We start from the raw sequence: 14,392 nt of genomic DNA, 5'->3' as shown, positions 1-14,392 counted from the left end.
GGGAGAAGGGAAAGGGAGTGGGGCGGCCGTCAGAGTCGTCCGGTCAGGTCCGCCGCTCGCACGAACTCCCACAAGGAAATGATCGTGCTCGCGGCGTCCAAGTGAGGGGGCGGGGTTGTCCATTCTTCCAATGATGTAACGCCGGCGCCCTTGTGCCTGTTCCTAAGCGGTGAAAGGCCGGGGAAGTCCCACAGTAGGTGCCTTAACGTTGGAGAGGCACCTGTATTGCACGTGCAGCACGTCGCAGTGGCTGCCTGGTCGCCCTCCTCGTTCTGATCGGTGATGTCCGCTTGTGGGTCACCGCCACGAGCTCTTTTGGATGCAGCGTGTGCTCGCCACTTTGCCAGAACATACACATGATGTTGGGGTGCGCACACAACCCAGCTTTCCCACCTTTACCCCCTTCCCTTCCCCTCCCTGAGCTGTGGGAGAACCTGACGACCAGCGCCGGCTTGGATGCACAGCAACTCCTGGTGTCCAGTGCTGAGACAGCAAGGTCGCCCCATGTTCTCCTGGACTGAGGAGCCACTCCCACATCACCAGGCTCCCAAAAAAGCTTTTCCTCCTCCTCATTCATTTTCTTTTTAGGCCTTGGGACATTCTACTTTTTTCCTGATACCATCGAATATTTATTGTGATGTGTGGGAGAAAGTTGAAAAGAGCCCGTAGAAGATATAAACTGTAGAAGCGTTGAGAGGCGTCAAGTTGGTATAGATTTATCGTTGCAGCGCAGTTCACACAGTACTAATTAATAGAAAAGAGATGTTTATTGTGGTGATTTCCCTCCATAACAAGATCTCCCTCGGTAAGGACTGAGTCGGGACTGAGTCGCTCCTGAAAAGCTCAGTCCCGACTGGTCACTCCCATTCTGGGCCAGCTTGTGATTCATGGTACATACTATTCTGTACTCTCCACGCACCTCATGTTAAAACCACTAGGGGCCATGAAAAAGACCGTTTTTTACTTAGCGGAAGTGGTAGCGATTTGTTTCCGTATCACAGGCTCCTATGTCGGTGATTTCGGAAGCAGTGGGCATCCTCAGAAGATTAAAAATAGAGCCGTCAACCTGACTGATCCAAAGAAGATGCCTCCTTTACATTTCTTGCTGTGTTACCGAGAGCTCGATGTTATTACACAGCCGTTCAGCGACGTTGCTCCTGCACCCGCTCCTGTGGTTTGGGGGCGTCCCTCGCCGTCGTCCTGCGATGCAACCGAGAGTACTATATTTGGGAACAAGTTAAGAACGGCAAGAGCTCATTTGCGGTATCACTCCGCCTAAGCGACGGACCCGCATGTCAACGGGCGCGCGCCTTTTGAAAGGAGACTGCTATGAATGCGTGATATCGTGTGACTTTTCTCACGTAGTTTGTTTGTCGTCGCTGCAGTAGTTTATAAGCATATTAAGTCCAAAAAGTTACGAAAACGGATCGTGCCTTGTTCAAAATATTCCCAGTAACGCACTACTTGTGCCGCGCGGAGTAAGATCCGGCAGCGGTGATGAGGCACAGCAGCAACTTCCATAAGGGTAAGATGAATGAAGCAAAGCAACGAAACCGATGGAAAGGGAAGAGAAAGCCGAGAAGCTGGTGGAATAAGGAAATAAAATAGGCTATTGACCAGCGAAGAAAAGCGTCGAGAGAACATAGAGAAGCAAAAAGAACTGGTATGGAACCGGAGGTAGTGAAGGAGAAATGGAATATCTACCGTGGGACAAAACTAGAAGTGCAGAAAATGGTGCAAGCAAAGATCAAGCGGAAAAGCGAACAATGGATGGCAGAAATACGGAAGAAGGACAAAAGCGCATCCAAGAAGTTTTGGAACCATGTAAAATCACTAAGCTCAAAAAACGATAACCATCAAAAATTCCTGATTGATGAAAAGGGGGAACATTTAGAAGGAGAGCACGCGTTGGCGCATATTTATCGAGTGATTAGTGATAAGTTTAGGACAATAGTGGTAGAGAAACCAGCACCGATGACATCAGCGCCACAGAAGACTGCGGAAAGGGAAATAAGTTTGAGCAACCTTGATTGGAAAAAAGCAGAGCAAAAGGTTTCCCCCCAGACAGCAGTGGGCCCGGACGGAATATCAATGCAACTGATAAACTTGCTTGGACCTAAAAGCAAGGAAATGTTTATGAGGGCAATAGATAAGGTGATAGAAACCAAACAAATACCAGAGGACTGGTTAGAAAGTAGGATGAATTTAATATATAAAGGCAGAGGAGACAAAGCCAGGATTGATTCATACAGACCACTCACAGTAATGTCAGTGGTGTATAGATTCGTAATGCAGGCGATAAAATCAGAAATTCAAGCATGGATGGAAGAAAATGAAATACTTGGGGAACTGCAGAATGGATTTAGACAAGACAGGCGACTGGATGACAATTTGTTCGTGATAACGCAATGCATTGAAATTGCGAAAGCACAGAATAGACCACTATGGATTACGTTCTTGGACATTAAAGGGGCCCTGAAAGGCGTTTTGAGCACACTAAATTGACTAGCGCAATCGTTAGATTGGGTCGTCAACATCATCTGTGCCAAGTATTACTCTTTTACGCGCAGCGGAAAGCTCACACTTTTGTTGCAAAGTTTGTCGCTTTTTTCTCACCCTTTCCTTCGTGTTTTTGGAAGCCGCCATCTTCACATGTCTACGTCATCGATTCCCAGATGTTCGTCATGAGCTAGACATCCTGCTATTGGGCGGCTTTTTCACGCGCTTCCGGCAAAGAGATCAGTCGTCTGCTCAGCGTCGGCTCGCCGGCTGATCTGCCAGCGGAGTGCCGGAGTGCTTGGACATTTTACGACAAACGAAACAAGTGTAAACAAACGCTTAACCGTTTGTATTGAATGCAACAGGGCCATAACACGACATGAATATTCTCTTACTTGAGTACGTTCCATAAAGAAAGCGTTGAAGCTCCGTGGCACTTCTTTCTTGCAATCGCAGAGAACGCCCTGAGCCGAATGCCCGGGTTTGACGCATACATTTTATTCAACTTCCAAACAATCCAGAGATGCGTTTCGAACGAACACAACGTCACAACATGCGTTGCAAGTCCGAACCGCGATTGACAGACGATGGGTTGCCTCCTCCTGCCCCTCGTAAATTCGGCACTCACCTCGCGCGCGGTTTGCGGGGACGAACAGCAAGTCACTGAACTCTGGCGCACAAGCCGAGATGGCTTTTAGCCACGCACACTGCACATACCCCATGCGAGGTTGAGTCGTACGCCGCTTGAGAAAGATAATCCAGACCATGGGAAGCACTATCCACCCGCAGAAGCACAACGTCGCATTTCATCGCGAAACAAAGGCGTCCACAACACACACACCATCGCCTCCTGTAATGCCAAACGCATCTCGCACTTCCAAATGGGAGTGAGTAGTATGCCTGCAGTGCCCATATGCCGCGAGGTGGAGCCCCAAGCTGAACCGGGATCACGCAACCGTAACTGACTTCTAGAGCGGTTTGTGCCTTGTTGCCAGGGCAACCGATGTTTGATATTGTCAAAGAAATGGTGCTCGCTCCAGCGCTAGAAAGCTCAGAGCCGTGGCGGAGCATGTTTTGCCAACGTTGCCGCTCTCCACCACGCGTCGCCCCAAGCTGAACTGGCGTTTTGTGCACGGGTTCTGTATCGGTTTAAAATGTCTTTTTCACATGCCGCCGGTAGGAATTACCACCGCCACAAAATAAGACCCGGCACCAGCGGGGCCACATCTGATACGGCGCTTTTTGGATAAACAGTGCGCTGTGCATCCAAGGGAGCGAGCGCGGGATCCTCCCCGTGCGGCTGCGAGTTCGCCGCCGATAAAAAGTCGCGTGCCGCCGATAGCAAAGTTCTGCAGCAACGTACACCGCGAAAGGGCAAGGCCAGGCCGCCGCACACATGGGGCCAGATTTTTCGTTCGCTTTTCCAGCCTTGAGCGGAATGCGGGATTCGTGGTGTCAACAAAGCTTGCCCGTAGCAGACGGCTGTGTGAGCAGCGCAATAGCGGAAGTACGTCACCGCCGAGGAGCGCAGCATCATGGGAGGGAAGGCTCGCTCGCCGTCAGCAGCGGAGAGTAAGTTGAAAGGAGGAGGAAACGCGGCGCGACGATAATGCGCGGTTTTTGATTTACGATTTCTCAGCTAATACTTATCGCTTCAACAAATTTTTTGCGGGAGGAGATTGCTAATAGATTGCTTTATTTGGTTACATGTACATCCACGCATCGGCGGAAGGTATTTCAGGACCCCTTTAAAGGGGCATATGACAACGTAAACAGAGAACGGCTGTGGAGAACGCTGAAACTCAAGGGATTAGATGACGAGTTAGTACAGTTCCTTATAGCAATCTATAAAGACAATAGAGTGCACCTTACTTGTGAAGGACAGAAATGCGCCCAGCAGGTCAACATCCTTCGGGGACTGAAACAGTGATGCCCTTTGAGCCCAATACTGTTCATGCTTTACATGGCAGGGTTAGAAAAGAAACTGGAAGAAAGTCAAGTAGGTTTTCGCCTAACTCATATGCTGCGAGGCGAAGTGGTACAACAGCATATTCCGGGAATGTTATACGCAGACGACATTGTTCTTTTAGCTGATAACCAAACCGATATGCAACGGCTAATAAATATTTGCGGCCAGGAAGCCACCGACCTCGGGTTAGATTTCAGTGCAGAAAAACCAGGAATAATGGTTTTCAATGACGCTAACACTGATGTAGTGTCTATCCAGCAAGGCGAATTACCTAGAGTGAAGGAATATAACTATTTGGGAGTGTGGATAAACGAAGGGGATAACTACTTAAGTACTCACGAGGAGCAACTTAAGGTTAAGGGAAAGCGAAACGCTGCTATAATGAAGCATAGAGCTCTGTGGGGGTATAACAAATATGAAGTAGTAAGAGGAATGTGGAAAGGAGTAATGGTTCCGGGTCTCACGCTTGCGAATGCTGTACTCTGCTTAAAATCACACGTTCTATCAGGCCTTTAAGTAAACCAGAGAACGGTAGGACGTTTGGCCTTAGGCGCGCATGGAAAAACAACTAACGAAGCAGTTCACGGAGATATGGGCTGGGCGTCGTTTGAAGTTAGAGAAGCTCAGAGTAAACTATGCTTTGAGATGAGGTTGAGGGCAATGGATCAACGAAGGTGGGCAGCTAAGGTTTTTAAATACCTATACTTGAAAAGCGTGGACACGCAGTGGTTAAGAAAGACTAGAAGGCTAACGATGAAATACGGAAAGAACAGTGGGGATTCCAAAACAGCCAAGGTAACCAAAAAAGAGGCAAGGCAGATTGAAACGAATAAATGGAGGGAAAAAATGGAAGCTAAAACGTCGTTAGAGATGTACAGGGCTGAGAAGATGAACACCAGAAAGGAAAATTTCTACGATAATTCCCAGGGCAGTGCTTTGCTTTTTGAGGCTAGAGCAGGTTGCCTGCGAACTAAGAGTTTTGTGGGGAAGTATTCACAAAATGATGGGGTATGCGTGGTCTGCGGAAAAGAAACAGAAACTATGCGGCACATAGTGTTAGAATGTGAGGGTATCCATCCAAATTTACATGAAGGGAATGTTGGGCTTTCAGAAGCCCTAGGATTTAAAGGTATCACAGAGGAACTTAACTTCGAGGCTGTCGAGGGGACGAAAAGAAGATTAGAATGCTGGTGGACGAAAAGCAGAGAGGGGAATATTACCTAGGACAGTTACCACCTGTAACAGGGAAAAAAAGTATTACGGGCCTAATAAGCTTTAGTGCCTGCCCTAAGCAGCGCTAGTATTAAACCAAGAGTGTAAAACATGATTATATTAGTCCTTTTTGGTAAGATGACATGTCATCACCCCGCTCGAAAGGGGAGACTAATAGCAATCATCATCATCATCGTTGCCGTTCTTAAGTTGTAACCGAGTGTAGGAGTACGCTGGAGAGAGAGAGAGAGAGAGAGAGAGAGAGAGAGAGAGAGAGAGAGAGAGAGAGAGAGAGAGAGAAAGAGGGGCGGAAAACAATGGAGGAGAGAATGGCGAAAGTGTGAGGCGGACAGCGGTATACCACAGGAGTCGCGCGAGGCGCGCTCTGCGGCGGTGACCCGCAACAAGACAACGCCAGCGTAACGCACGCCGTCATGCGTTTGCCGATGCCATGATCCCTACCTGAGACGAATGAAGTGGTGCACGAGCAGAGGAACAGCGCCACAGCCCTGCCGATGCCAGAATTCAGAGGTGCGGGCCGCCGAAGCTGCAGCTCTGCACCATCACCGACGAGACTCTGCAGTTCAGTCCTATAGGTTGTATTCACTTATAGTGTTTCTTACTATGTACACTAGAGAGGAATCTGGCGCCAGCGTCTATGTGGCTCATATCAAGGCCGTCTGTGTCGTCATGGGCGGCCATTATATCATTCGCTTGCCTTAGTTTCGTCATTGGCTTCGATTGAAGCGTTTTAGTGGGCGTATATTCGAACACAGGGCCACAGAAATGCAAAGAATGGTGTGTTATTATATAAGTTTAAAAGAAAACAGTATGCTTTAAAGCTAAGCAAAAAGGAAGCAAAGCGTACTTTTGCCGGAACAGTTGTGGCTACTATTCTGCAGGCCAAGCTGGTAGTTAACAACAACAGCAATATTTTGGGGGAAACTCATTAGATACTCTTATTTTAATAATTTTACCTTCATTTCAAATATTACATTTTTTAAAGACCTTGAAATGTTTTTGAGCGTGCTTATGAAAACGTCGCCTTTGTGGTGAACCGGCGCACCGACCGTCAGCTACAGTTTTAAGGGACCATGAAACACCTTTGATAAATGCTTTCAGTCTTTCCTTCACGACTGGAAGAAGTATGAAAGCTACAATTATCGCAAGCACGGAGCGGCACTGCGTGATTTGCTCGGCGCACCAGATACGCCTTCCGTTTCTGCCTTTTTTTTGCTTTATTTTTTTAAGTTGCTATCGAAAAGCGTTCATTGCGGCAACTGAATGAATACCGGCCAACAGCCGCTACATATGGCCTCAGTGACGTAATTCGGGCCGTCGAAGAATGTCAAGACCGGGAAAGAGGGAAAAATCTTTTGAGCGAGTTTTCAAGTTATCTGGTGGGCATAGAGCCGTAATTTTTGGTTGAGTTGGTTTGTGACCTCTAATCTAAGTACTAGATTTGTTGGGCGACTACGTTCCGCAAGCAATTAAGATTTCAAAAAAAAGGTGAAAAAGTGTTGCAGGGTCTCTTTAACGAAACTTGTTGCTGAGCAGGTTGGATCATACATGAATAAAAAAGGAAATATAATAAATAATAAAGGAAATATAGGACGGATACAGGAGCCCATATCTGTCGTATCTTGCTTGCCTTAGCCGAAAATCGTTTGGTATCTTTTTTTGGTCAGCTGCAACTTTCGCGACGGCGTATCACCCGCTCAGTCATACGTTCCTTCGACTCCTGCATGACCAACGCCAGATACAATCATGCACTGCCTGTTCTTTCAGCGAACACGCAGTTGCCACGGCTCACGGCAACCACAGTAGCTTGTAGAAGTGTTAATTGAAGAAAGCAAATACCAAAAACCGCTTAAGAAACCAATTGTCATGCCAAGCCCAAGCCAGAAGCAGGGGTCTTCCCATAACCCCCCACGACGACATGGATTCTCATGTGCAGTTTCCTCTCTAAAATGTTTACTAAGAAACTGTATGGTATTCACTGGTGTGGAGCACATGCCGGTGGCCATGTGTGTCCCCTTAGCAACGAGGACGCGCGGGCTAGGGCAAGACATCGCACGAAAAAGGCGTACCAGCGAGCTCAAAAGCAGGAACTTGAAGTTAACTACTGTTTCGCGCCGCGTTCTACATCCTACCTGTCGCAAGACAGAAGTGAAGTCGTCGGCACAGGTCAGCTCATTGCCAGCGGCCGTGTTTTGGTATCGCCGAGCGATTGCTCACCTGGCGGCGAGCGCTATCGCTTTCGGTCGCTTGCCGATAGATGTCGCTAGTCTCCTAGCTAACAGAAAATAGGATATCCCAGAAAATAGGATATTAGGGGAACTTCAAAATGGGTTTCGAAAGAACAGAAGATTGGACGACAACTTATTTGGGGTGAGCCAATGCACAGAGGTGGCGAAGATGCAAAACCGAACTTTGTGGTTAGCCTTTCTGGACATTAAAGCGGCGTATGATAAGGTAGACAGGGAGCGGCTATGGAGCATCCTGGAGGACGAGAAAGTGGGGGCAGAATTCATTTGCTTACTCAGGGAGCTATACTGGGAGAACCAAGTGCAAATAGTGTGGGAGGGAATAACATACAATAGGCCTGTATACACCTACAAGGTTTGAAACAAGGATGCCCTCTCTCTCCGCTGCTGTTCATGATCTACATGGCGGGGTTAGAAAGGAAGCTAGAAGTCAGTACGCTGGGGTTCGACTTAGCATACATGAAAAACGGGCAGGTGGTGGAACAACGGGTTCCGGGACCAATGTATGCAGACGACATATTGTTGATGGCGGACAACCGGATAAGTATGCAGGGCTTGATGGATATATGAGGGGAAGAAGCGACGCGCCTAGGGCTATCCTTTAGCAGAGAAAAATCGGGGTCTTTAACAATGGCGCGGATCACACAACAGTACAGTGCCGCAAGTAGAAATACCATTGGTAAAAGAGTATAAATATTAGGAGTATGGGTGAACGACAGCGAGGATTACACGCACGCGCCTGAGGCTCACCTTAAGACGAAAGGAAGACGGAACGCGGCTATATGAAGCATAGAGCCCTCTAGAGATACAACAAATACGAGGTGGTAAGGGGAGGCTGCAGAGGGGTCATGGTACCAGGATTAACTTTCGCAAATTCGGTTCTGTGCATGAAACCATAGACCCAAGCGGACCTGGAGGTAAATCAGAGGGCGGTAGGCAGATTGGCCCTAGGGGCCCACAGCAAAACTACGAATGAAGCGGTACAGGGAGATATGGGCTGGTCATATTTCGAGGCGAGGGAGGCGCAGAGCACGATAAAGTTTGAAAAGTGAGTTCGTGACATGGAGGACGAAAAATGGTCCGAGAGGGTGTTTAAGTACTTGTATATGAGGAGCGCGGATACGCGGTGGAGACGGAGGACCAGACAGCTGACCACGCGGTACGGAAAGTCGGTAGAGGACAGTGGGGATTACACAACAGCTAAAAAGCAAGTAAAGGCAGCAGAAACGACAATGTGGGCACAGAGAATGGAAGCGAAAAAAAACCCTGTAGACTTATAGGGATGAGAAACGGGAAATTAAGAAGGAGGGATTCTATGGCAATACAAGAGGCAGTGCATTGCTCTTCGAGGCACGGGCGGGGTGCCTCAAAACCCGGGCATACACGGGTAGCTACAGGCAGCAGGATGACACATGTGCATGCTGCGGCAGTGATCGGGAAACTATAGACCGTATTGTCAGGGGCTGCGCAGAGATACGACCACCGCGGTGTGAGGAGGAGACGATGCTGGCGGAGGCTTTGCGATTTGGGGCGAGGGGAACCTCAACTTCAAGGCCATAGAGGTGACGAAGAGGCGACTGGAGTGGTGGTAGTAGAAAAGTAGAGAAGGGATGGGTACGCAGGCGGAGTAATCATACGGAAGATTATTTAGAACAGCGAGGCGAGAAAAATGGGGGGTGGGCGCGATGAGTTTTCAAAGAGGGAAGTGAGGGAGATGGGAGGGAGGATGCAAGTCTATTAGGTTAGCTGTAAGTAGGGCAAGTAAGCGTAATAAAACAGGCAAGTCGGTTCTGACAACCGACGCCCCGATTCAAAGGGAGAGCCACTAATCACCATCATCATCATCATCATCACAAAGTGCGAACCAACGGTATCGCGCACAGCTACGCTACTGCCGTATCTCAACCGCGGTGCGCATGAGCTTCCACAATTTGTTCGGAATCATTATTTCGCTTTTGTACTGAACGACTCCGCTGTGGCCAAGGTGCGGGCGCACATGTGTTATTGTGGTGCTCGCAGGAACTGCGCTGAGAACACAGGGCAACCGCGGCTCCATTCGCCAGTTGTGATGCAGCGTTCTCTATGGCCAGTAGAGCGTCACCACACAATGTCACTGCAATTATTTATATCTGTTGAGTTCGGCGACACGGCTGGGAGTCTGGTGCTAACGGCAGAGACGACGGACGCCGGGGCTTTTTGTCTTTTTTTTTCTACGAGATGCGGGCGCTTGCGCAGACACGGTTGGCACGGTTATGGCGGCTTTCAGCGTTACCAAGAGAACAAATCGGTCGCTAAACTTTTATGTGAATATACCGTCAAAACCATTCAGTGCACACGCCTCAACGCCGTCAACGCTAGTGTTTCAACGTGACCTGTAAAGCAGTGGTTTTGTTCAAGTAGTGTTTATGACTCAGACGGTGGGAAATTACGTTCACACGAAGGCTGTTTGTTCAAAGATATTAGATTTCCGTGCAGGGCAGAAAAGTGTCAGTGGTACCAGGCAATATAACTCGATTTGCCGCGCAGCCCTTGCTTGAATCACGCTGTGGAAGCTCACATTTCATTTTCTAAAAAGTAAAACGGCTGGTATCCGGTTGAAGTCATTTTTCACAGCCTTTACGAGGGTAGGCATAAAAAGTTACGCTCGGGAGCTAAATACAAAGAAAACGCTGGCTCCGCATCAGAATCATCTTCTGTTGCGCTAAAGCTTTTGTCATTCTAGAAGAAATTTTCTTATCGAATTATAAAGCACACGTATGCGAATAGCGTTGCTGGTAAGTAGGCGATTTGGTTAAAAAGTTATTTAATGGTGTCACAACAAAACAAAACAAATTGGCCCCGTATCTGCTCCTATCGTTGCAAATGTCGACGCAATACAATAGTCGATTGGCGCCCCTAGCAAATAAATGCCTCCCTTCTCTTTACAGCTCACCTCTCATGTTGTTCCTCTCCCGTGTCGTTCCTCGTCAGATAACACGCTAGAGGTTTGCTGAAGTAAATTTAAAGTTACCGCGTTCGACTGGTTCAGGTAGGGCGCCTCGATGCCAGTGCTGCCGTACAGTGGGGACGCGCGTGTATTGAGGCACCCTACTACAACGTTTATAGAAAAAAAAAGAACTCCAAGAGCGTTCCAAGCGGAACGCGGAACCTATCTAGTGTAACCTTTCGTCGCTGATGCTGTTCGATTTTTAAAGATGATAGTCTCTCTTGGGCTGCTTAAACACAGAAATTTTGGGCTGTCTGTATGTCTGTCTGTCTGTCTGTCTGTCTGTCGGTCTGTCTGTCCGTGACTCCATTCAGCCACCCGGCCAAAGTAAAATTGATATTTTGCAATAGTCTTATATACTCACACCCACATGTTAACGTCTAAGCACGGTTTATATGTTCATACTTGTCAACTTTGTTGAACAAGAACAAGACATTACGCAAATATACGACAGGAAATTAGTACACAAGGGATATTTACAGTGTTCCTTTATTATAAAATTCATGGATGCTTGGTTTTTCGACAGAAAATGATATTCTACATCTACTGCAGAAAACCGCCGCCTCCTGGCGGCATATGAAAAATCACGCGGCAACAGCAACGAAAGGTTCCACTAGCTAGGTTCCCCGTTCTGCTTGGAACGCACGTGGAGCACGGCAACGCGGCTCTATAAACCTTCTAGTCGGCCGCTTCCATACACGCGCGTCTCCGCCGTACTTCAGCGCTGGCATCGAGGAACCCGGCCTGTAGCAGTGGAACGCGGTAAACTTAAATCGCCTTGCGCAGGCCTTTAGTGTGTTTGCCTTGGAATGGAGGAAGGAGGAATAGACTTTATTGAAGCCATAAAGGACTTCAGGTGATCAACCTGGGCTGGTCCCTACGTCCAGGGTCCCAATGGTCCTGCAGGCCTCATCCGCTAAGGATATCAGCTGGCGCTGACCCTCCGCGTCCGAGGCCCTGATAGCCGCCTCTCAGGTGTTGGGGTGGTCTCGCAGTCGTGCAGCGTCTTCTGGTGCCGGATGGTTGGGGCAGGCAAGGACCATGTGGTAGATGGTGCCGCGGGTCTGTTGGCAGTTGGGACATGCGGGTGAGGGGTAGAGCTGGGGGTAGAGCAGGTTACCTTGGAATGAGCGCGACGGTACAGGAACAGCATGACAGGTGAGCGGGAAACCAAAGGGGGGCATTTTCTTGGCAAATGTCTACAAAGACTATCGTCTTTTGACGACATTTGCAATGAAAGGAGCAGATACGCGGCCAATTTTTAAAATGCCACCAGGTAGCGCGGGCAGCAGCACGCGGCAGTTTTCTTCCCTTGATATAGTTTTGTATTTGCTATCGCAAAAACCAAGCATCCGTAAATTTTTTAATAAAGGAACACTCCAAACATCACTCCTGTATTGATTTTCTGTCTTATATTTGCGTAAAGTCTTGGTCTTGTTCAACAATGTTGACAGGTACGAATATTCAAACCGGGCATAGACGTTTATATTTGGCTGTGGGTATATACGACCATTGCGCACTTTCCGTTTCGCTTCGGTCGGGTGGCTGAATTAGGTCACAGACAAATCTTCTGGTTTTAAGCAACTCTAAATTGTTTGTATGTTAATCGTTTGTCTACAATCAACTTGAAGCTGTTTGTGTGACTGTAACAGGCAGCCTTCGGGCTCTATTAGTTTTGAACAAACAGGCGCAAGACTTGCCTAATTGTTTCTGGTTGTTGCGTTGTATCATCGATACCAGAATTTTTTATAATAAATTCATTCTTTCAGACATACAGACCAAAATTTCTGAGTTTAAGTAGCCCTAGAAAGACTACCGTCTTTAAAAAGAAACAAACGAAGCAAGCATCTACGTAATATTGGCCCATTTTCACGTAGGGCACTCACGTTTTGAGCAAATGTCCCCATTCCGATGCTTAGTGATCCGGATGTCAGTGAGACAATTGTGTTATGTGTGGCTCAGAGCGCGTCCTCACCAGTGGCGAATTTTAACTTCAGGGGAAAAATGAAGCGATGCTGCGCCAGCCCAAAATGCGCCGTATTTTCACTGCATACCCAGTGGCAGTGCACCGTCGCAAAATCCCGGCTGTGTGTGCGGCTTTGTATGCGTTAGGCATGGACGAAAGGTACAAGGAGGAGTTTGTGGCGGGAAGAAGGACGGAGAAAAGAAAGGTTGGAGGGAGGGGGAAAGGGCGACGAAGGGCAATGGGTGGACGTACAGACTCGAAGGCAAGTGGCAATGGGCAGGGTGGAGAAGCAGCAGTCGTGGGAGAGAGTAAGATAGGCGGAGGGGGAAGTGGAGGGGGGGTGAAGTGAATTCATAAACAGTTCGACAACAAAAATCTGTCACAGATGCCGAATATAGCTGTTACCGCATTAATCGCAAGGCTATCCCTTTATTTTGATTGGTTTCTGCTATTTTTAAATTATTCGTTCATTCTGAAACAAATTCTGAAATGAATTTGATTATTTGTGTTCCTCTGTGTGTGCGTGTGTGTGCGTGCGTGCGTGCGTGTGTGTACGTGTGTGCGTGCATGCGTGTGTGTGCGTGTGCGTTATTGTGCGTGTGTGAGTGTGCGTGCGTGTGGTGTGTGTGCGTGTGTATGTGTGCGTGTGTGTGTGTTTGTGTGTGTGTGTGTGTGTGTGTGAGTGTGCGTGCGTGTGCGCGCCTGTGTGTGCGCGTGTGTGTGTGTACGTGCGTATGTGTGTGTGTGTGGGTGTGTGAGAGTGTGTTTGCGTGTGTGTGTGTGTGTGCGTGCGTGTGTGGGTGCGTGCGGGTGTGCGTGGGTGCGTGCGGGCGTGCGTTTGTGCGTGCGTGTGCGTGCACACATATTTTGCGTTAACTATGACAGCAACCTAACGGGGAACTTGTCGATGTTACCAAACGTTATTTTCCAGTACATAAAAAAAATAGATGTTGTTTCGAAGACATGAATCGCCCCGCATCCTGCTTTCAATATTGACCGCATACAGAATGGACCACATGGGTGTTTTTATTAATCCTTAAAAGCAACAACATCCGAAGAAAATTTAGGACAGAGGACCTGCGGCGTAAATGAGAGGGCAAATATTTTTTTTCGTCACGTTGTTTGAGCTTCCATATTTTCTTTTTGCAAAATATAAGCAGCCCATGTGGTTGTTTTTTTTTTAGTAATGTGTGGAAGCCATAACATTTTGCTTCTGCGAAAGGCGAGACAGCGCAAATGGATGGCCAGACGGAGCTGCGCAGGAAATGTTATATACATTAAGCTGTTCACCATCCCCCGCCCTCCCTCCGTCTCTTTTTAACGTCTTGAAACACTGTCCGTGGGCTTATCTTGTAAACACGCTTATGCCAGAAATAGCAACTGACCTTTGTAGGCACAGCCCTAGAGTATTTTCGAGAGTAAACATTTCCGGTCTCGATACAGGCTTTTGCTGACTTTTTCCATGTTTTGGGTTTGTGAAAATAACCGGATGT

Source organism: Haemaphysalis longicornis, unplaced genomic scaffold (assembly GCF_048455015.1).
Source record: "Haemaphysalis longicornis isolate Haplotype H1 unplaced genomic scaffold, Haemaphysalis longicornis Haplotype H1 scaffold_7, whole genome shotgun sequence".
Classification (NCBI taxonomy): Eukaryota; Metazoa; Arthropoda; class Arachnida; order Ixodida; family Ixodidae; genus Haemaphysalis; species Haemaphysalis longicornis.
Note: the sequence above shows the minus strand (reverse complement) of the source record.